Below are 23,635 nucleotides of genomic sequence, written 5' to 3' on the forward strand. Positions count from 1 at the left end.
GTTGGAATACGATATTCCGGAGGTCAATGGGGCTAGGATTAAAACCAAGAATCACCTACTCAGCAAAACTGAGTATCATGCTCCAAGGCACAATATGGAGTTTCAATAAAATAGAGGACTTTCAAGCTTTCTCAGTGAAAAGACCAGAGTTGAATAGAAAATTTGACTTTCAAACACAAGAAATAAGAGAAGCATGAAAAGGTAATCAAGAAAAAGAAATTGCAAGGGACTTACTAAAGTTGAACTGTTTTGTTTACATTCCTACATGGAAAGACGATGGGTATGATTCATGAGACCTCAGTATTAGGGTAGCTGAAGGGAATATTCATATATACATATATATATATATATGTATATATATATATATGTGTGTGTGTGTGTGTGTGTGTGTGTGTGTGTTTATGTATATATATGTATATGTGAGTGTGTATGTATATATATATGTACATGTATATATACATAGAGAGAGAGAGAGAGAGAGGGCACAAGGTGAGTTGAAGATGAAGGGAAGATATCTAAAAGAAATAAAATCAAATTAAGGGATGAGAGAGGAATATATTGAGAGAGGGAGATAGGAAGAGATAGAATGGGGTAAATTATCTCGCATAAAAGTGGCACGAAAAAAGAGAAGGCAGGTGAGGGGGAATGAGTGAATCTTGCTCTCATCAAATTTGACCTGAGGAGGGAATACCATACATACTCATTTGGGTATCTTATACCACAGGAACAAAGGAGGAAGAAGATTTCAAAAAGGGGGGGATAATAGAAGGGAGGGAAGATGGGGGTGGAGGTAATAAAAAACAAACACTTTCGAAAGGGGACATGGCCAAGGGAGAAAATTGGATAAAGGGGGATAGGTTAGGAAGGAGCAAAATATAGTTAGTCTTTCACAACATGAGTATTGTGGAAGGGTTAGGAAGAGGGGAGAGAATTTGGAACTCAAAGTTTTAAAAACAGATGTTCAAAAACAAAAAAAAAATTTGCATGCAACCAGAAAATAAGATACACGGCAATGGGGTATAGAAATTTATCTTGTCCTACAAGAAAGGAAGGGAAAAGAGAATGGGAGGGGAGGGGGGTGACAGAAGGGAGGGCTGACTGGGGAACAGGGCAACTGGAATATACACCATCTTGGAGTGGGGGGGAAGGTAGAAATGGGAAGAAAATTTGTAATTCAAACTCTTGTGAAAATCAATGCTGAAAACTAAATAAAAAAAGAATAAGAAAAAGAAAAAGAAAAAAAGATAATAGTAGGCAGCTTACTATAGTTCATACATGTGCTGTCATGTAAAATATTTCCATACTAGTCACAGTTATGAAAGAAACAAATCAAAAGGAAAAAAAAATGCAAAAAAGGAATAAAATGAAAAAAAAGAAATTAATCTTAAACTCTCTAGTGTTTGTTTTTTAATGAGGGCTATTGAAAAGAGATGATGCATCACATTTAAAAATGACACGTTGGGCATAGACAACATAGGGCGGCCCATACAAATCCTGCTTTACGACTTGTGGATGCCAAGAGGCACCAAGCCCCTATTTGCCATCACACAATAGAGCCAGTGATTGCTAGGCTAAGAGGTTCACTTCTGTGTGAAGACGGGGAATGAGAATGAAGAAAAGACACTGATTTGCAAACAATCTCAAACAGTTGTGATTTCTGGCACAGACGGCAATTTTCTCCCATTGAAATAGTGGAGGACTGTTTGGGGTTTTTATAGATCAAATCCAATCCAGCAATCAATCATTTTATGCTTATTCTAGAAGTCAAGTGGTTTCCCACTTTGAGGAGCATAAAACACCACTGAGTCTGCACTGGTTCAAAAAGCTCAGCTAAAGGTCGGAAGGATTTAATTATCATGGAATGTTGTGTGTATGAAATGCTTTGTGAGCGTTAAAGTCCTATATGTGATTAGCTCTCTTTTCATCTAGCGCTTTCCCCATCGAAAAACTGCACCTCTTTGGTATGCTTTAAGACAGATAAAGGGCAGTTAGTGCTTTGGATAGAGAGCCAGGCCTGGAGTCAGAAAGACTCATCTCCCTCAGTTCAAATCCAGCCTCAGACACTTACTAGCTGGACAAGTCACTACACCCTGTTTGCCTCAGTTTCCTCATCTGTAAAATGAGATGGAGAAGGAAATGACAAACCACTCCAGTGTCTTTGCCAAGGAAACCCCAAATGGGGTCATGAAGAGTAGGACACGACTGAATAATAATTAATTCCTGAGAGGTTGTTTCAGACTGTCCATTTTACAGATGAGGAATTGGAGGCTCAGAGGTTTTGTGACTTGACCATACTCACACACAGCTACTACATGCTCAAATTTATACTTGGAATTTTATCAAGTTCTGTTCATTTGTCTTCTTGATTTCAGTCCCATCCTATAGACTTTTCTACTTGCGCGTTCAGAGGAGAACTGACACTTGCCTCAGAGATGAGCCACCTCCACACTTATCATCTACTCTACACACTCAGAAACACTCTCAAAGGCCATCGTCCCTTGGGGCCTCAGAACTTCCTAACATCTTCTTAATTAGCTAGCTGTGAATATTCAGATGGCTAAGAACCTAAGACCCCATTACCCCAAGACTGCAGCCTTATGTGACAGCCAGTCCAGCCCCTGGAGGGGAGAGGCTGAGAACAAAGCCCAAATTCTTCCTTCAGCATGTCTGTCACATTCAGCAATCTTGGGGCTTCTAATCCTCAAAGGGAGGCGTGTCTCAGTGAAGTATTCATGCAGGAATTCTTGAGATAATTCCCCAGCGCCTGCACTGAGCAATCCTAGACATGCCACGTCCTGTTTCATTTCTAAAGTGTCACCTGTGTTGGATTCCCTCTACGGCCTGATGGAGAAGAACAGGGAGTACAACCCAATTGCCCAGAACATGCTGGAAAGGTGAAGGGAGACACACTGTTTTTGATCAGATGCCCACTAGCAATTCAGCCAGCTGCGGCTAACCTGCTCTAAGATGTGTGCAATGTAAAATTAACCTCTCATCAGCCCCTGTCACAGTCACACACAGACAGGGTTTCTGTTAGAACACAGGGTTCAGTCTTTCATGCTCAGTCCTGGGAAATCCAATCCAACCCAACCCAACCCAACCTAATCCAATCAGTCCAATCCAAATCCAAGAAGCATTTAAGCGCTTACTAAGTTCAAGGTCCTGTGTCAGGAGCAAGAGTCCTGAGAGTAGAATCACCCTTCAAATTACCAGTCTCATTCCCAGCCCAGTACTCAGAGGAATCATCTCATTAAGCAGCTACCATGGTGAAGGGCCTAGCTATCCCCATGAACTGCCAACTAACTCCTTCATGGGACAGGCAACTCAGCCCTGATTGTTGTCGTTCATTCTTGAAGAAGACCAAAATCCTCAGGGCAGGCAATCCAGCCTAGCTGAAGCAGAAAGGCAGCCCCAGGGGGAGAGGGGAAGCAGCATGTGCTGGGCAAGTCAGCTCCCCTCCCCAACCACGACCACTGTTTCTCCTCAGATACTGAAGGACACAGCTCTGGACCCAACCTAAAAGCCTTAGGAATGGCAGTATTCCCCAAGCCACCAGACTTCATTCTAGCATAGCCTGCTACAGACCAGCCCTCCCAGGATAGGCAAGCCAGTCTAGGTGAAGCAGCAAGGCATTCCAAAGGAGATACAAGGCGGTATGTGCCCAGCAGGTCAAACCAACACCACCACCTTGACCACCATCTCCTCTCAGACTCTGATAGAGATAGCCCAGGACTCTGAACACCCAAGAGCTTTTGGAATAGCTATGCTTCCAGCCTGGCACCTGCTCCTGTAGTTACATCTACTGAAGACAGATCTACAAGCCACCCTCCCCCTTCCAAAAATAAGTTCTTACCACCAAATTCCTAGGCACTGTCAAAAGGCATGATTTTATCAGTGTAAATGAATTACAGAAGAGGCATCGACATCTGCATTCCTGCCGCAAGCTAAGGACCAAGAGATCTTTCTCTCCCATTGGAGAACCATCTTCATTTTCTATTTGTACAGTGCTTTGCCCTTAGTAAGCACTTAATGAATACTTCATTCATTCATATAAAGACAAAAAAGAAATAATCCCCGACTGCCATTGTTCTTCCAAAATGAGTGGGGCCTAAGTCAGGGACTTTGCCCCCTAAAATATGGCACCAGACCTGTATTAGGTCCCCCAGAGCGATGACCCCTCTGATTCTTTTAATCAAACCCCATTGTTGGTTAGAGGATTCTGAGAATGTCTTTGCAAAATAGTGTCAGAGACTAATACAGATGGACCTCTTTTTATATACATAATAGATATCAAATTGACATGAAGCCAAGCTGGGCTTTGAAAGCATGAAGAGATCTTTTCTTGAGGGAAACCCACGCTCAGTTTCATTCAACAACAAACATTTGTTAAGTGACTGCTTCCTATGAGTCTCTGCCTTAGACTTTGAAAAGGCTGTGTGGGAGAGTGGGTGAGATGTGGGGCTCGTTTTCAGCAAGGCCTGGGTTCCAGTCTTGTCCTAGTCCTTCCTAGCTGTGGGAGCAAGGATGAGTGATTCAAGCTATCAAGGCCCCATTTCTCCATTCTCCTGCTGTGCTCCAACTATGGGCCTTCTTGTGGAAGGCTGTCTAAATCCCTCACAGGCTTTCATGAGTGGGCTGTTGGTGGAGATGGAAACTGACCTGACCATTCTGAAAAACAACCTAAAATTATACTAGAAAGTCACTAAACTCTATAGAACTTTTAGTGTGGCGAGACCCTTGGGAAAAGAGACTGAATGAAAAAAGGCAAAGAGCAGCAATAAAAACACCTAAAGATTTAAAAAAGGATGCTCTGTCAGTGTTCTCAAGAAACATGAATTATCAGTAATCAGTCAGTAAACATCTACTGTGTGCCAGACACTGTACTAGGTGCTGGGGATAAATACAAAGAATGAGATGATCCCTCCTCTCAAGGAGCTTACAATGTATTATAATAATATTTTATAAAACACCTTACAAATGCTAATATCTGTATATATACATGTACACATAAATTATGTAGATATGTATATATATATCTATATTCATAGATATACAAACCTTAAATGTGTATCTGTATATCTATGCGCACATTAATGTAAATTATATATGCATTAATGTATATAGGCACATAATACATTCGCATATATACAAACCTCATGTATATTTATATATACATGTGTGTATATATGTGTATATACATGTTTATATGCACACAAATAAATATGTGCATATGGATTTATATATAGAATGATACACATTTATATATGTAAATATATATACACACTTAAGATTTACGTGTATGCATATGTCTGTGTACATATGGATGGATACACACACATATACGTATATACGCACACACATACATACCTTCATTTAAGTCTAAGACAAAATTTGTCCAACACTACTATTAACCCTTATGGGTAGGAATATGTGGCTACTTTCAACTAGGTCTCATCCCATTCTAGAATTATGTGAATCTATAGAAAGATGGCATCAAAAAACAAGCAATATAGTGGGAATGATCAAAAAATAAAGAGGGGGGAAATAAAAATAAAGCATGAATCAGTTCGTAGAAGTGGAGGCAACATTGGGTCACGTGGTCGCCAGTTTGATGACTTTCCCGATGGACACAGACTGTGAGGTAGAAGGAGGGCAGATGTCAGAGCCTGGGTCCATAAGGCAGCCCTGGGTAGCATGTACCGTTATCGTCCATCTGCTTCCCATTGCCCTCCACGCCAGTGAGTGAGTGCCCACCGTCTCTGGTGAGAGAGCTTATTAGTGGGGCTCACCCTGTTGATGTATGACACTAACATGTCATTAGGATGACAGGCCATGCTGATGATGCATTGGCACGCGGCGTAATGAGGGAGCTCCGGCTCACTTCCATCAGGCGCCCACAAAAGGCTGGCTTGGGCTACCGAGGAGCTCGTCCACCAGCACGTAGCCTTTAATTAAAGGATGGAACATATGCTAATTGCAATGTCGAGATGTGCTTTGGCATCGAGTTTTTGGCACCTACCAAAAGATGATTTATACCTCTGCACCAGAATCTTAGGGAAGGCAGCGCGGAGGTGGAGACTTAAGCCAAGAAACAACACAGTCCAGGCCTCACCCGCTCTCTAAGGTTTCACAAGTGTAACTTCCCTATAGATAACTGGACTCACACACCTTCAGGATGCTGTAGGTAGGGCTGGAGTACATGGATTTTCTTAATTTGCTTATCTTAGAAACCACACACATGTACATAGATACATTATGTATGTGTGGATGGACACCCACATGTACATACAAATAAGTGCATGTGTGTGTATATATGTTTGTATATTTTTTTTTCACTTATATTTTTAAATTTATTTAACATTTAGTTTTCAGCATTGATTTTCACAAGAGTTTGGATTACAAATTTTCTCCCCATTTCTACCCTTCCCCCCCACTCCAAAATGGCGTATATTCTGGTTGCCCTGTTCCCCAGTCAGCGTTCCCCTCTGTCACCCCACTCCCCTCCCATCCCCTTTTCCCTTCCTTTCTTGTAGGGCAAGATAAATTTTTACACCCCATTGCCTGTGTATCTTATTTTCTTGTTGCATGCAAAAAAATTTTGTTTGTTTTTGAACATCTGTTTTTAAAACTTTGAGTTCCAAATTCTCTCCCCTCTTCCCTTCCCACCCACCCTCCCTAAGAAGTCAAACAATTCAACATAGGCCACATGTGTATCATTATGTATAACCCTTCCACAATACTCATGTTGTGAAAGACTAACTATATTTTGCTCCTTCCCAACCCATCCCCCTTTATTGAATTTTCTCCCTTGACCCTGTCCCCTTTCAAAAGTGTTTGTTTTTGACTACCTCCACCCCCATCTTCCCTCCCCTCCATCATCTCCCCCCATTTTTTTTTATCTTCTTCTCTCTTCTTTCCTGTGGGGTAAGATTCCTAATTGGGTATGTATGGTATTCCCCCCTTAGGCCAAATCTGATGAGAGCAATGTTCACTCATTCCCCCCTCATCCGCCCTCTTCCCTCCTCCCACAGAACTGCTTCCTCTTGCCACCTTTATGGGAGATAATCCATCCCATTCTATCTCTCCTTATCTCCCTCTCTCAGTATGTTCCTCTCTCATCCCTTAATTTGATTTTATTTCTTTTAGATATCTTCCCTTCATCTTCAACTCACCCTGTGTCCGCTCTCTCCCTCCCTCCCTCTCTCTCTCTCTCTCTTTCTCTCTCTCTCTTTCTCTTTCTCTCTCTCTCTATATATATATATGTATATATATATATATACACACACATACAAACATACATAGATATATACATACATACACATTCACCCATATATATACATAAACATATATGTATGCATATTCCCTTCAGCTACCCAAATACTGAGGTCTCATGAATCATACACATCATCTTTCCATGTAGGAATGTCAACAAAACAGTTCACCTTTAGTAAGTCCCTTGCAATTTCTTTTTCTTGTTCTTTTTCTTGATTACCTTTTCATGCTTCTCTTGATTCTTGTGTTTGAAAGTCAAATTTTCTATTCAGTTCTGGTCTTTTCACTGAGAAAGCTTGAAAGTCCTCTATTTTATTGAAAATCCATATTTTGCCTTGGAGCATGATACTCAGTTTTGCTGGGTAGGTGATTCGAGGTTTTAATCCTAGCTCCATTGACCTCCGGAATATCATATTCCAAGCCCTTCGATCTCTTAATGTAGAGGCTGCCAGATCTTGGGTTATTCTGATTGGGTTTCCACAATACTCAAATTGTTTCTTTCTGGCTGCTTGCAATATTTTCTCCTTGATCTGGGAGCTCTGGAATTTGGCAACAATATTCCTGGGAGATTTCTTTTTGGGATCTATTTGAGGAGGTGATTGATGGATTCTTTCAATTTCTATTTTGCCCTGTGGCTCTAAAATATCAGGGCAGTTCTCCTTGATAATTTCTTGAAAGATGATATCTAGGCTCTTTTTTGATCATGGCTTTCAGGTAGTCCAATAATTTTTAAATGATCTCTCCTGGATCTATTTTCCAGGTCAGTGGTATTGCCTTCCATTTTTTCATTCCTTTGGTTCTGTTTTATAATATCTTGATTTCTCATCAAGTCACTAGCTTCCACTTGCTCCAATCTAATTTTTAAGGTAGTATTTTCTTCAGTGGTCTTTTGGACCTCCTTTTCCATTTGGCTAATTCTGCCTTTCAAGGCATTCTTCTCCTCATTGGCTTTTTGGAGCTCTTTTGCCATTTGAGTTAGTCTGTTTTTTAAGGTGTTGTTTTCTTCAGTGTATTTTTCGATATATTTTTGGGTCTCCTTTAGCATGTCATTGACTTGTTTTTCATGGTTTTCTCGCATCCTTCTCATTTCTCTTCCCAATTTTTCCTCTACTTCTCTAACTTGCTTTTCCAAATCCTTTTTGAGCTCTTCCATGGCCTGGGACCAGTTCATGTTTTTCTTGGAGGCTTTTAGTGTAGGCTCTTGCACTTTATTGACTTCTTTAGGCTGTATGTTTTGGTCTTCTTTGTCAGCAAAGAAGGAATGCAAAGTCTGAGACTGAATCTCGGTGCGTTTTCGCTGCCTGGCCATATTCCCAGCCAACTAACTTGACCTTTGAGTTTTTCAGTGGGGTATGACTGCTTGTAGACTAACGAGTTCTATGTTCCACGTTTGGGGGGGAGGTGCCAGCTCTGCCACACCAGCACTGCTCCTTCCCCCAGAACCCCCAACCCAGACTCGGCTTAGATCTTTAGCAGGCAGTGCACTCCTGCTCTGATCTGCCACTTAATTCCTCCCACCAGGTGGGCCTGGAGCCGGAAGTAACAACAGCTGTAGCTGCCCCACCTCCGCTGCCCCCGGGGCTGGAAGCCAAACCATGAACTCCTTCTACTCCAGCAGCTTTTCCCACTAACCTTCTCCGCAGTCTTTGGTGTTTGTGGGTTAAGGAGTCTGGTAACTGCCGCAGCTCACTGATTCAGGGCGCTAGGGCCCCCTCCGCCCAGCCTCTGGTCTGGATGGTCCACGCCGTTCAGGCTGGGCTCTGCTCCACTCCGTTCCCAGCTCCCAGCTCCGAGCTCCGTGTGGGATAGACCTCACCCAGAGACCATCCAGGCTGTCCTGGGCTGGAGCCCTGCTTCCCTCTGCTGTTTTGTGGGTTCTGCCGTTCTAGAATTGGTTCAGAGCCATTTTGTATAGGTTTTTGGAGGGACTCGGTACAGAGCTCACACTAGTTCCTGCTTACCAGCCTCCATCTTGGCTCTGCCCCATATGTTTGTATATTTAACGTGTGTCTGTATCCATCTATATCATCCATCTATTTATCTATCCATCCCCATATCGATCCAGCCATCTATCAATCATCTGTCTGTCCATCTATCCATCTGTCTGGTCTGTCTGTCTATCTGTCGGAGGCAAATGAGGTTAGGACTTGCCCAGGGTCACAGAGCTAGCAAATGTCTAAGGCTGGATTTGAACTCGAGTCCTCCTGACTCAAGGGCTGGCCCTATGTGCACTATGGCGCCCCCTAGCTGCCCCACACATAACATTTCTTAGCACCCACCGTGTGCCAGGCCCTGTGCCAGGCACTTTACAGATATTGTTTCATCTGATCCTCACCACCGCCCTGGGGGGTATTATCATTATCCCTGTTTGACTGATGAGGAAAGAGAAAGCAAACAGAGGTGAAGCAACTAGCCCAGGGTTGCACAGCAAGTAAGTGTGTCAGAGGCTGGATCTGAACTCAGGTCTTCCCAACTCCTGGCCCAGCCCTCTATCCACTGCACTACCTAGCTGGACACACTTACACGTAAGCACACATGCGTACATGGGCACATATGTATACACATGCTTATACGCATATTAAATGCTTGTCAACTTGACACGGAAGAAACTCCTAGTGGGGCAGCCAGGTGGCGCAGTGAGTAGAGCACCAGCCCTGGAGTCAGGAGGACCTGAGTTCAAATCCGGCCTCAGACACTTGACACACGTATTAGCTGTGTGACCTTGGGCAAGTCACTTAACCCCAATTACCCTGCCGGCCCCCTCAAAAAAAGTTTTAAAAAAGGAAGAAACTCCTAGTGATGAACCTCCCTTCCCCAAATCAAATTGCAGTTCCCCTTCAATTTAGTAGACAAGTCCTATGGAATAAAGAACAATATGTTTTGACACAATGCCTTAAAGCCGGCAAAGTGCTTCATATCAATTACTTGCGCTGATCCTCATGACCACTCTGTAAGGAAGGTGCTTCTATCTCCACTTTACAGATGGAGAAATTGAGGTGCTGACTGGTGAAATGACCAGCCCAGAGTCACACAGCAAGTGTCCAAGGCAGCATTTGAACTCATCTTTCTGACTCCAATTCCTGTTATAACTGGTTAAAAAGAAGGGAAAAAAAACCTAATGGATATCTTAGACTAATTAGAAGTCTGGGATGCTGTTAGAAAAAATAAGAACTTTCCAAGAAATCAAAACATCCTGAGTTCTAGGCTAGCTTATACAATGTTCAGAGATAGGGAAGAAGACATTAGCCTCAAATACATTCCTTGTTGATTAATAGAAACTCCCATTTAGAATGCCGAGTTCTTGGGAGCATGTTGAAGGGACATGTCGACACGCTAGAACTCATCCAGAGAAGGACAACTGGTTAGCCGTGGGTCTGGAAATGTCAGAAAAGGCAAGGCTGAAGAAACAGGTGGTATTCCTAGAGACAAGCAGGTTTATGGAGATGCACAGGAGCAGCCTCGTCACATCTGATGGGCTGTCACTGGGAATAAAGGGGAATCTATTCCATTTCTCCAGAGGGCAGGGCTAGGATAAATGGGCATAATTAGAAGGAGGCAAATTTTAGCTCAATACAGGGAAGAAGTTGGTAATAATGACAGCTCTCTGACAATTGAACAGACTTCCTCATCAAGCAGTAAGGGGCCCACCTCTGGGAAGGGTATAAATAGGGATTGTATGACAATATACTAGATCTGGAATTATAGAACTATAAGGCACCTAGGAGATCACTAGCTCCAGTCTCTGGTTAGATGAAGAAATGGGCCCAGAGAGGCAATGGGAATTTCTCAAGGTCACATAGTGTGAAAGCGGCCCTGGATAGAAAGCTGGCCTAGACTATCACCCAAGTCATCGACAGTGTCTCGCATTTTGGAGGAGCTTAATACACCTAGTATTCTTCCATGTTACTTCTCTAATGGTTTTTACACCTGAAACTTAGAAAAAAAGTATCAGCAACACCACGGCATTTTCTTTTCTTTTTTGGTTTCCTAGAAGAGCCGCATTGCTGTTTTGTTGAAAAAACACAAGAGAGAGAGAGAAAAAGAAGAAAATTGCCAATTAGTCGTTCTCTGCTGAACGGAGCACGAGGGGAGAAGGGGTTGTCAATGTGACAGGCTTGGTTAGAGTTATGAAGATGCAATTCAATTACAATATTTAATTGATCAGTGCGAGTTTTATGAAATAGTTTAAATGCTTGATTTTCTGTTGTTCAAGATTTTCTACAAAAGGGTTCTTCTGTTGTGGAAGACAATTCTTAGCCCTCTTCACTGATCATCTTTGGTAAAAAAATGCTTTCTAGTTCCTCAGGTCCTTAGCAACATTTCCTCATATTAAAACAGATTTCAAAATATTTTATAGGCTTCTTTTTACTGTTGTTTTTGCTGCAGGGCTAGTTTTCATCACCAGTGAACCAAAAATAATGTCCCACTGATACCTACTCCACTTTATTGTATAGGATTGTGTGTGTGTGTGTGTGAGAGAGAGAGAGAGAGAGAGAACACATGAGTGAGAACATTTATTAAACACTTACTATATGCTCCGCACTGTGCTAAATACAGTAGATACAAATCCAATATTAAGCAAGCGAGATAGTCCCTACTCTCAGAGAGCAGGAATCTCAGAAGACAGTATTTAAAGGGTAGCTAGGGGTGGGTGGGTTAGGCTATAGGAAATGGGGAAGGAGTTTGGAAAGAGAGCCAAGGTGCAAGTGGGAGGCGCTTGGCTGGGGTTCATCCTAAAAGGGTGGTCCTGGGGAGGGATTCACCAATTAGAAGAGGAGGAACTAAGGGCAGAGGGTTTTCTGGGGTGGCAATGCCATTACTGTGCATGAGAGTGACTGAGGAAGGAAATATAAAGTATTAGAAAGAATCATGATCCTGGAATCTTACAATGAAGGTTCAATTTCTGGCTGTGTTTCTCATTACATTTATGACTTGGAGCAAATCACTTCATCTCTACAGGCCTTGGTTCCCTCATTTGCAAAAGGAGGGGGTTGGTCCAGAGGATATCTAAAATCTCTTCCAACCTGTGACTTCCATTACTGAATGTGAGATCCTTGAAGCCAGGGGCTGGTTTTGTTTTTGTTTGTATTCCCCCCACTTGGCACCATGAAGGCACATAGTAAGGGTTTAATAAATGCCTGTGGGCTGACTGATTGGTAAATAGGCACAGGGTACAGGCATAGAATCGCAGGGTCTCAGTTTTGGGAAGGCTTTCAGAGGCCATCTACTTCAGTCCCTAGCTGACCAAGACTCGTCACTTTACAACATCCCTGATGAGTAGTCATCCAATTCAATTCAACTCACTAAGAATTTATTAAGCAGCTTCTTGGTGCCAGGAACTCATTCTAGATGAAATATGAAGTGGTTCCTGACCCCTAGGGGCACTCATTTTCCTAGGGGGATACAACATTTCCACTGATAGGCAAGTGTAAAGTTATGCCAAGAAACACAAAGTAATTTCATTAAGAAGTAAGCACTAACAATTGGGGAAGATAAAGAAATAAACTGGGAAGGAATCAGCCCCCAAGCTTTGGTTTGTAGTGAGCGAGAAATTCTCCCAGGAAGAAGCAAAGACCTAACTTGGCTACCTCATTCCACTTTGGAATAGCTCTAGTCATTAGTAATGTTTTCCTTCCCTCAAGGGTGTTTGTCTCTTTGTAAATTCCACCCTTTGCTCCTATTTCTGACCTCTTGGGTTAAGAAGGGTAAGGCAAATTCTTCTCTGATAAGAGCCTTTTAAATGTTTGAAGACTCCAGTCCTATGGTTCTAAGTCTATTATTATCCAGGCTAACACTTCCCAGTTTCTTCCATTGATTCTCACAGTGCAGGATCTCAAGGTCCTTCTCCATTCTGATTGCTCTCCCCTGGGTGATCTCTTCTTTGGGGACTCTCCAGCTTATCATGTCCTTTAGAAAATGTAGAGCTCATAAATGAACATAGAATTCCCAATGTGGCCCAAATGGAGCAGAGTAGAGAAAGAATATCCCTTCCCTATTTTCAAACATTATTCATCTTTATATCAGCCAAAGGTTTTTGATAAATATTTTAGATCTTTAGAGGCTTTGATAGAGATTCCAAATTATAACAAAAGTATCAAGGAAATACTGTCCAGAAAACAGAACTTCATTTAACAATGATAAAAGTGGGCTGTTAGCCAAGAGGGCTCTGGTCTTGATGTCAGAACAAAAATGGAAGAAGGGACAGAGGCTTTCTTCAGCTTTCTGTTCTTTAGAATCAACAAAGCTAGCTGTTGGGTTTAGACCCAGCAAGAGAACATCAAGGTTACTCATTCTGAGATTTGAGGAGCTGAAAATCGACTGGATCCAAGAACAAGTCAGAGTTATGAAATACTTAACCAATGCTCTCCTTCTCTGCCATTTCCCTCCTCACTCTACATTACCTACAAGTGAAAAGGGTTGGAACTTGCAAAGAATGCTCCTCTATTATAAAAAAAATGTATATTTACATCTGTTGTTCTTTGAGCAAGTTCCCCACAGCAGAGCAGGTGATGGGAAGTTTTACCTAAAAGAGAAGGTAAGCCCCTTTCCTCGAGGTCTTAGCATGCAGGCCATAGACCAATCCCAGAGAGCAGGTATAGGGTTCTGGCTCAGGAATCTGATAAAAATTTCGATGTCTAAAATTCAGACTGTCCAACCTTCTGCCATGCACTGGGCTCTAGGAGCTGAGAGTGTGGAGTTCATGGAGGAAGTTTACCATGACTGACTGGAGCTATTGGCCCAGAAGAGCAAATACTCCATTGGGTGATAATGATACATTCCTCTCACTCCCCTATTCCTCAGTGGGAGGAAAAAACTTACTTTACAGAGTGGAAATAAAGTGACAAGGAAGGAACATGGCCTTGGAGTCCCTGCTCTGTTACTTATTGGTTAGGAGTATAAATATGTGGCTGAATTTCTACGAGCCTCAGTTTCCTCATCGGTAAGGTCAGGATACTAATGCTTATAATGTTTATCTCACAAGTTGTTTTTGTTAGGAGGCAAGCTCTACATAATGGGGAATTGTTATAATTATGTATTATTTTGAACAATATTTGTATATTGTTAATATCAGAATGCCATGTAAACTTTCTTCTATCTGTGGGCTAATTTGAGCTGATCCACTTTCAAAACACTGTCTCTTGGAACTCAGTTAACAGTGGAAAGCTCCATTAAAATTAATTTATGTGTTAAAATGTTCACATAGGATGGTCACATGCTGACGTTGAGGAACAGTAGCCAGCTTGGGATCCCTGTGCTATCAAGGGTATGAGGCAGGTAAGTGACAAATTGACTTGAGTGTAAAACTTGGAGTCAAGACCCGAGTTCCTTACTAGCTTATATTAACTAGCTGCCTGAGCTTGGGCAAATCACTAAACCTCTCTGGGTCTCAGTTTCCTCATCTGTAAAATGAGGGAATTGGAATCAACAGTTTCTAAGGTTCCTTCTAGGGTTAAGTCTATGTGATCTTATGATCTCGAGCAGGGGTCATGACTGCTTTGGCAGTCTAGTGAAGCCTATTGGACCTAGTACAGAATAATGTTTTTAAGCATATAAAATAAGACATAGCATTATAAAGGAAATTAATTAGATGGAGGTAAAGATGATTTTTTTCCCATCCTACTTCACAGACCTCCTGAAATTTATCCATGGACCACCACATAAAGAACCCCTTGATCTAGAGAAAGGCCCTCAGTATGTTGAGTAGAGCCCCCATGAAGGGTTTACAGGAGGAGAATCAGGACAAGAGTCAAAGAGGATGAGACGCATGGATGGGTTATAATATGCCTCCTTGGAGATAGGAGCCATATCCATGTGATCACAGATTTATCCAAGTATCAATATGCCCATTTCATTAAGAAGCTTTCCAAACAGAAAAATGAAAGAAAATAGAAAAAAAAATATTTCATTCTGCATTGAGCTACATGTAAAGGAAGAAAAGAAAAAAACCAAGTCTAAGGACTATATTTCACTGCTGGGCCACACTATTTCTGAAAAGGTGCAGAGGATGTTCCCTAGAAGCTGGAGTAAAACCACCTAGATCAAAACCCATGAGTGTCTCCCTGACCTGGGAAGGAAGCCCTGGGTGCTCTAATTAGGATGACTCCTAAGGGCTTTTGAAGCTTTTTTGTGTTGTACTAAAAAGGCTACTAGGAAACACCAGTTAAATTTCCTCAAAAAACAAAAGAAATAAAAATAAATTTTGGTGAATGATAATAATGAAAACTTCCTAAGGGGGAAAAAGACACAAAATGTCTAGGCAGAGGATCCCAGGCTTCCATTTTTGGGCAATGGTGACTAGTAATGGGAGAGCAGAGCTGAAAAGTCCCTTTGTGTCCCTCAATCCCAACTTTTCTCAGACAATCTCCTTGGAGGCATTAGGATGAGGGTACAAATCCCAGGTCTATCACTTTATATATGTATGTTCCTTGGACCTTATTTTCCACATCCCTAAAAGGAAGGGGTTAAATTAGATAATTGCTGAAGTTCCTTTCATCTCTAAATCGATGAACCCAAGACCAACCACCACGATTATGTGTGCCCAGGACTCAGGGCGAATGTGATGAGAACTTCCATCTATTATCCTCTATCTTGTATGTACACGGTTATTTACTCATCATCTCCCTATCAGAGCACAAGCTTCTTAAGGGGAGGGGTTGTTTTTACCTTTTTATCTCCAGTACTCTGGGCAGTGCTTGGCACAGAGTGCTTAATATTTAAATACTCATTGACAGCCTGATTGAGTGATGGAGACTGGAGTCCAAAGTTCTGAGTTCCAAGATTCACAAGTGTCCTCTCTTATCTTGTGGGTCAGAACTGGCAGGGGAAAGAAGTCGGGAGAAACTAAGCTGCACTTATCACCATCTGTGCCTTGCCTGACTCTTCTATAAGCCTGATTTCAGCCAGAACGCAGTACACCCATCCATCAAAACATTATCATAAGATACATTCACTTAAATTCTCCAATCTCTTCACTCTGTCTTGCTGCAAGAGTGTCTAGTAAATACTACCCTAGGGACTTGGAAGAGTTAATGTACCTTCTTTAGGTGTAACACACTCCTAAGGGAGAAGAATTACTTTTAAAAATCTGACTTATTTTAAACTCAGATGCCAAGATCTTGGCACTCAGTGAAATGAGATTTCCCCCGCCTTTGTCAGGTTTTAAAAAAAAGGAGGCTGATATAATACTCTCTGAATTAATACTCTTCAGGGTTATTGCAGGTTTGTCCTGAGGATAAAATGAGATATCTGTAAAACACTTTGAAAACTTCAAAACGCTACAGAAATACTAATGTTATCGTCATTATTATTAAATGGAGTCTTCAGAAACCAAGCTTAGTTCTTTAGAACTGAGGGGTGAAGTATATTTCCCTGTCCTCTACCAGAGCCAGCACCTTTCCCTGAAATTCCCTTTCATTTTCACTGTAAAGATAGCGTATGTACATAATTATTTGTGCTCCGACTGTCTTAATCTGTGAGTTCCTTGAGGGCAGGGAGAACCTTTCTTTCTACCCCCTCGTGCCCAGCATAGTGCTTGGAACACATGAAGTGCTTAATAAAAGCTTGCTGCAGAAGATGATGATGAGAATTTTCAAGGTATCATACAATTCTATTCACCAACTCTTCTCTCCAGTTTCCATCACTCTTACTATTTAGTAATAGATCTTAGATCACAGATTTAGAGCAAGCTAGAAGAGACTTTAGTCACCTAGTTCAACATCCTCATTTTACAGATGAAGAAACTGAAGCTCAGAGAGGTGAGGTGGTTTGTCTAGGGTCAAACAGTTTATAAGTGTCAGATGTGGGATGTGAATCCAGGTCTTCCTGACTAAGTACTGAACACTATCCACTAAAGCATTCCACAACAGACTACTGAGGTCAAGAACAATGTCCAGAGACAGTGGTGCAGTGGCTTGCAAGTTGGGCCTTGGAGTTAAGAAAACAGGATTGAATTCTGCCTCTGACAATACTGCTGCCTGACTCTGGGCAAGTCACTTAACCCTGAGCTCCGTATTGCAGACAATACTATCTAAGGTATAGAGCAGGTAGTGATTTGCATCTGTAGATGGAATTTTCACACCAGAGAAGGCTCTGTGTCAATGATATCATAAGAATGGTCCAAAATGTGATAATTAAAACCATAACATTGAAAATTTATTTAAATTTTTTAAAAAAAAACCCTAGGCAGGCAGGGTGAGAATGTGAAGGGCCATGTTGTCCATTCCCCTGAATGTGGATAGGACTGCTTCACATGATTCTAGATGACATTAAGACTAGATGACCTTGAAGAAACCTTCCAGATCTGACATCTTGGGATTCTGCAAAGCCCCAGTCTCTTCTCTTAAGACTTAAGAACAAGACTTAATATCCTTTAACCTTTTCCTTCTGAATTTCGCAACATCTGGCTTGAATTCCTCCCATTATTAAATCCATTCTTTTTCGGTCTTATTTCATCCTCAGTGGTAATCAGAGACAATTGCTCTCTCAAACCTTCATCTCGCAAGCCTGTACCCTGTGTGCAATGTGGGCTAGTATTTACACAGCAAGCTCACTCACATTTCTGTTTTTATTTTTTCTCTGGTGTTTGCTTTCTTTTAACATTAGAATCCTCATTGAAATGGAGCTTGTGGTCTACAAAGAGATGAATTTTAGACATTGACCTCCTCTGTTATGTGCGAATCATTCACTCATTCATCTACATATTCACAAGCATTTATTAAGATTCCATTATGAATATATTCAATATTAATTATTAATAATAGTGAGTAACTAATCAATGATAGAATTTGTTATTAATCTATTATGTGCCAGAGACAAATACAAAATAGTCCCTGAAGGAACTTATGGTTTATTGGGGAGGGGGGAAGGTAGTGGATACAACATGTTAAGTAGACAAGTAAATGCATGTAGAGACCAAGTAGAGGTAGAAGGTGGCAAGTCTTGAAGGAAACTAGGAATTCATAGAATTATAGATTTAGAGCCATTGAATCCAACTGCCTCATTTTACAGATGAGGAAACTGAGTTAAGTGACATGAGCAAGTCCATATGCCTAGTAAGACTTAGACATAGGATTAGGACCCAGATCTTCCTCAATTTAAACCCAACACTCCTGTAGGAGGTACGGGAGACAGACTGCACAAAGCTATGGAGATAAGAGATGGAATGACGTGTACGGGCACCAGCAAATAGGCCAGTTTGTTTGGAATGGAGAGGGCATTGGAATAAACCTGTGGTTTCTTATGCGAATTTTGGCTAAGAGAGCATTGAGTTGCTGTTTCTATGTGCCCTGGTCCTTAGTCTTTCTTTCATGTGGTCTTGATCTGTTCTCAGGAAGGGCTGCCTGGAGAATCTCACCTCCCCTCTACAGTATACGTCAATCAACCTGTCAGAGATGACTAGGATGACTTGGTGCTCACTCTTCAGAAAGGTGGGAAAATAGGGGACTTCTGAAGTCTCTCTGAGCCCCCAAACTAGGGCTCTGCAGACTGGCTCCTGGTTAATGTAAACTAGCTGGCCTCCTGCCCTGCGAAATCAGCAAAAGATCCTGTAGGGGTGTGGATGTGTGTGTGTGTGGGGTGGGGTGGGTGTGGGTGTGTTCCTTCTATATTATAGTAATATACCTCTGGACACTCCAAGGAGCTGTGCTTTGATCAGTGAGGGGAACTTTTAGGATGGAGAGTCCATCCACAAGTACAAATTGGTGCTTCTCTATGACTTAGTAAATGAGACCCAGGAAGTGGCTTGAAGTCCAGCTATGGACCCCACAAGTACGTTTACATATATAAAGTGGAATGGAAAAAGAGGATTATACATGGAACCATTGACTCACCATTACACAGAGCTTGCTTTTTTGACCAATGGTCCAGCGCATCATTGTTTCTTTGCACGGCAGAAAGTCCGCTTTTGAAAGGATTTAAGTAGCTTAAAATGGTCCCACTTGTTAAGAGATCACTGAATACTTGCCTAAAAGCATCAGCTCTCACAAAGCTGGGTTTCTCATTTCCCACTGGTCTCCCAAGAAGCTCTTCTCCTCTATATGCAGAGATCCCTTTGACGTCCACCCAGAAAAGTGCTATGTGCAGATGGGTAAAGAGAGGATGGCAATAAAGACAGAAGATACCTTGCCAAGTCCTTGCTTTTCCACTTGCCTGCCTGGCTCTGGCCACAAATGCCTGATCTTCAAGCTCTCCCAGGGTTACTGCTTGGAGTCGGGCCTCAAAATCCCTCTTTGAAGGTCACTTTATTGCATCTGTAGAAAAGTACTGCTACTTGTTCGATCAATCAATCAAAAAGCATTTATTAAGTGTGTCCTGGGTGCTAGGACTATGCTAGGTGATAGAGCCATAAAAACAGTTCTTACCCTCAAAGAGCATGCCCTCTTTTAAGGCTATGAAGGTTTTGGATTTCTTCCTTTGCAAACATCCTGTTTATCTGCTTTTACCATTTATCAATTGGGAAATGGCTCTTATTCTTTTAAATATGTATCAATTCCTTATAGATGTAGGAAATGATACCTTTATCAAACATATTTTTTCCCACCCCAGTCAACTGTTTTCCTTGCAATTTTAGCTGTACTGGTTTTGGTTTTTGTAAAAACTTTTAAAATTTTACTTATCAGGCAGGGCCATCTAGCTGGAGGGCTAGGGCACCCTGAGGGGCGTGGGGCAACATGCGCCATATAAGTCCCACCACCATTAATACCTTGACCCTGACTCTGATGGAGATGGCCCAGGATCCTGAACCCAAGATCCCTGGGAATAGCAATGTTCCAGGCCAATGTCCACCTCCATTATCCTGGGAACACAACCCCTGCTTCTTTAGTACTCACCATCTTCAACACATGTTCTCATCACCCATCCTTGGCACTGTTAAATGGTTCAACATCAGAGACTGATGTGATTTTATCAGTGGAAATAACTTTAAAGAGGAGACATTAACCACTTGGCTGCTGTACCCTCCTGTTTTGCAGATGAAACCTTCCCTATGTGTAATCTCCCTCATTAGAATGGGAGCCCCTACTTTTCTGTTTGTATCCCCAGCACTTAGCACAGGGCTTCACACATAGTAGGCACTTAATAAAAGCTTCATTCACTCATTCATTCATTCATCAGCCTGACAACAAAGCAAGTAAATGAGGCATGACCTATTTATTCATGGTTGGCTTTTACAGATCATTGCTTCTCTTTCTAAATTCTCACAAAAAATATTTTAAATATTATGTTCTAGAAACAGTTGCTGCACAGACAACTTGTACACACACAAACTTTATTGAAGGTAATTTGGAGGGGAGGGCTCTTGTAGAAGGAGTAGGGGATCTGGAAAGGCTTTCTACAGGGTGTCCCTAAAGTCTGGACACACAGGCAAAAATGCATATTTTGAAATATTTGGAATATTAACAGACCTTAGTCCCCTTGACTTCTTTTTTCTGGGGTGTGTTAAAGGAGAAGGTGTACTCAATGAAAATCATAGTTGCAACACACTTGATTGAATGCATGAAGAGTGAACGCGCAAAAATTGACAGCAATGTGGAGTTATTGCATCAAGTTCACATGAATCTTGCAAAGCACATCAACCTTTGCATCACAAATGATGGAAATCATATTGGAGATGTTATTTTTTAATATTCCAATTAAATAAAATGTTGTTGAAAATTTCATTCTTTTCATTTCTTGAAAATATGCATTTTTGCCTATGTGTCCAGGTTTTAGGAACACTCTGTATAAAAGATAGTGCTTCAGCTGAGTATGGAAGGATGTGAGGGAGTCCAAGAGATGGAAGCGAAGAGAGAGAACATTCCAGGCATGGGAACAGCAAAGGAATGCAGCTGAGAGATCTGTCTTTGCATTGAGTTTTGATAAGTCCATCTTTGGGGTGTTAAATTATCACAATTACTTCTAGGCCTAGCAATAAAAAGTTTTACTCAGGGGGGTGGAGCCAAGATGGCAGCTGGAAAGCAGGGACTTGCATGAGCTCCCCACCACATCCCTCCAAAAACCTATAAAAAATGGCTCTGAACAAATTCTAGAACTGCAGAACCCACAAAATAGCAGAGGAAAGCAGGGATCCAGCCCAGGACAGCCTGGATGGTCACTGGATGAGGTCTATCGTGCACAGAGCTGGGAGCAGAGCAAAGCTCAGCATGGGAGGCAGCAGGACCAACCAGACAAGGAGCCGGGCAGGACAGGCCCTAGCACACTGAATCAGTGAGCTGTGGCAGTTACCAGACTTCTCAACCCACAAACACCAAAGGCAATAGAGAAGGTTAGTGGGAAAAGCCGTGGGGGACAGAGTTCGAGGTTCGGCCACCATCCCAGGGGCAGCAGGGGAGGTGCAGCTACAGAACTACAGCTGCAGTGACTTCTGGCCCCAGGCCCACGTGGTGGGAAGAATTAAGTGGCAGATCAGAGCAGGAGCGCAGAGCGTGCTTAAGATTTGTGTCAGGTCTGGGTTGGTGGTTCTTGAGGAAGGAGGAGTGCTGGTGTGGCAGAGCTGGCTGTATAGAAATAGCTCTGAAATCAACGGCGCATCCCCTCAAGCTTGGAACAAAGTACTCTTTGCTCTACAAGCAGTCATACCCCGACAAAAAACTCAAGGGTCAAGTAAGTTGGCTGGGAACATGGCCAGGCAGCAAAAACACACCCAGATTCAGTCTCAGACTTTGCATTCCTTCTTTGCTGACAAAGAAGACCAAAACATACGCCCTGAAGAAGTCAACAAAGTCCAAGAGTCTACACCAAAAGCCTCCAAGAAAAACATGAACTGGTCTCAGGCCATGGAAGAGCTCAAAAAGGAGTTGGAAAAGCAAGTTAGAGAGGTAGAGAAAAAATTGGGACGAGAAATGAGAATGATGCAAGAAAACCATGAAAAACAAGTCAATGACTTGCTAAAGGAGACCCAAAGAAATACTGAAAAAAAATATTGAAGAAAACAACACCTTAAAAATAGACTAATTCAAATGTCAAAAGAGCTCCAAAAAGCCACTGAGGAGAAGAATGCCTTGAAAGGCAGAATTAGCCAAATGGAAAAGGAGGTCCAAAAGACCACTGAAGAAAATACTACCTTAAAAATTAGACTGGAGCAAGTGGAAGCTAGTGACTTGATGAGAAATCAAGATATTATAAAACAGAACCAAAGGAATGAAAAAATGGAAGACAATGTGAAATATCTCATTGGAAAAACCACTGACCTAGAAAATAGATCCAGGAGAGATCATTTAAAAATTATTGGACTACCTGAAAGCCATGATCAAAAAAGAGCCTAGATATCATCTTTCAAGAAATTATCAAGGAGAACTGCCCTGATATTCTAGAGCCAGAGGGTAAAATAGAAATTGAAAGAATCCACCTATCGCCTCCTCAAATAGATCCCAAAAAGAAAACTCCTAGGAACATTGTCGCCAAATTCCAGAGTTCCCAGATCAAGGAGAAAATACTGCAAGCAGCCAGAAAGAAACAATTTGAATATTGTGGAAAAACAATCAGGATAACACAGGATCAGGCAGCTTCCACATTAAGGACTGAAGGGCTTGGAATATGATATTCCAGAGGTCAATGGAGCTAGGATTAAAACCAAGAATCACCTACCCAGCAAAACTGAGTATCATGCTCCAAGGCAAAATATGGATTTTCAATAAAGTAGAAGACTTTCAAGCTTTCTCAGTGAAAAGACCAGAGCTGAATAGAAAATTTGACTTTCAAACACAAGAATCAAGAGAAGCATGAAAAGCACAAAGACATTAGCAGCGGGCTGGTTTCCTGGAACTCACTACATTGCCACATGAGAACACTGGCTCTTCAGGACTGAAAGAAACTAGAGACTGATTTTTTTTTTCCTTTTTCAAATCTTCAACAAGGAGTAATGTGAAGAGCAGATTCAATGTACCTGGAAGGGGTACTTGTAAATAGTAAATTGTTTCTATATTAAACTGAAGAAATGGTATTAGGGAAATATTTGATAAAACTTTTTGCAATAAATAATGCATGAGATGAGGAGGAAAATGATGTGAAGTGCACACGCAAAAACTCACTTGAATTTTAAATCCGAAGAATAACTGACAAAACTTCTTTTGATTGTGAAATTCTTATCAGTCCATTTAGACATAAATCCCTGAAGATCAAGACATGGGATGATGGCAGGAACTGTTAGACTTTTGTTTTTCATTTTTGACCTTCTTTGATTTTGTTACATTTTATGTTTCTTCCAATGCTTATGTTAGTCAGTGCAGATATGAGCCTTCTAAAATTACTTGAAGCTGTAAGTCGGTACAGCCAAGACCAAGATTTCCTAGTAGAGAGATAATGAACAACTTTGCATCTCCTGGGAATTTTTTCCCCCTAAAGCAGGGACATAGAATTCTAAATAGAA

At 41.7% G+C, this 23,635-nt stretch overlaps 1 pseudogene; it reads right to left on the reverse strand.

The window, feature by feature from the left end:
* Nucleotides 1–5,592: 5,592 nt before the first annotated feature.
* Nucleotides 5,593–23,635, reverse strand: part of LOC118850835 — a 125,595-nt pseudogene continuing 107,552 nt past the window's right edge.

Source organism: Trichosurus vulpecula, chromosome 5 (assembly GCF_011100635.1).
Source record: "Trichosurus vulpecula isolate mTriVul1 chromosome 5, mTriVul1.pri, whole genome shotgun sequence".
In the NCBI taxonomy this organism is placed as follows: Eukaryota; Metazoa; Chordata; class Mammalia; order Diprotodontia; family Phalangeridae; genus Trichosurus; species Trichosurus vulpecula.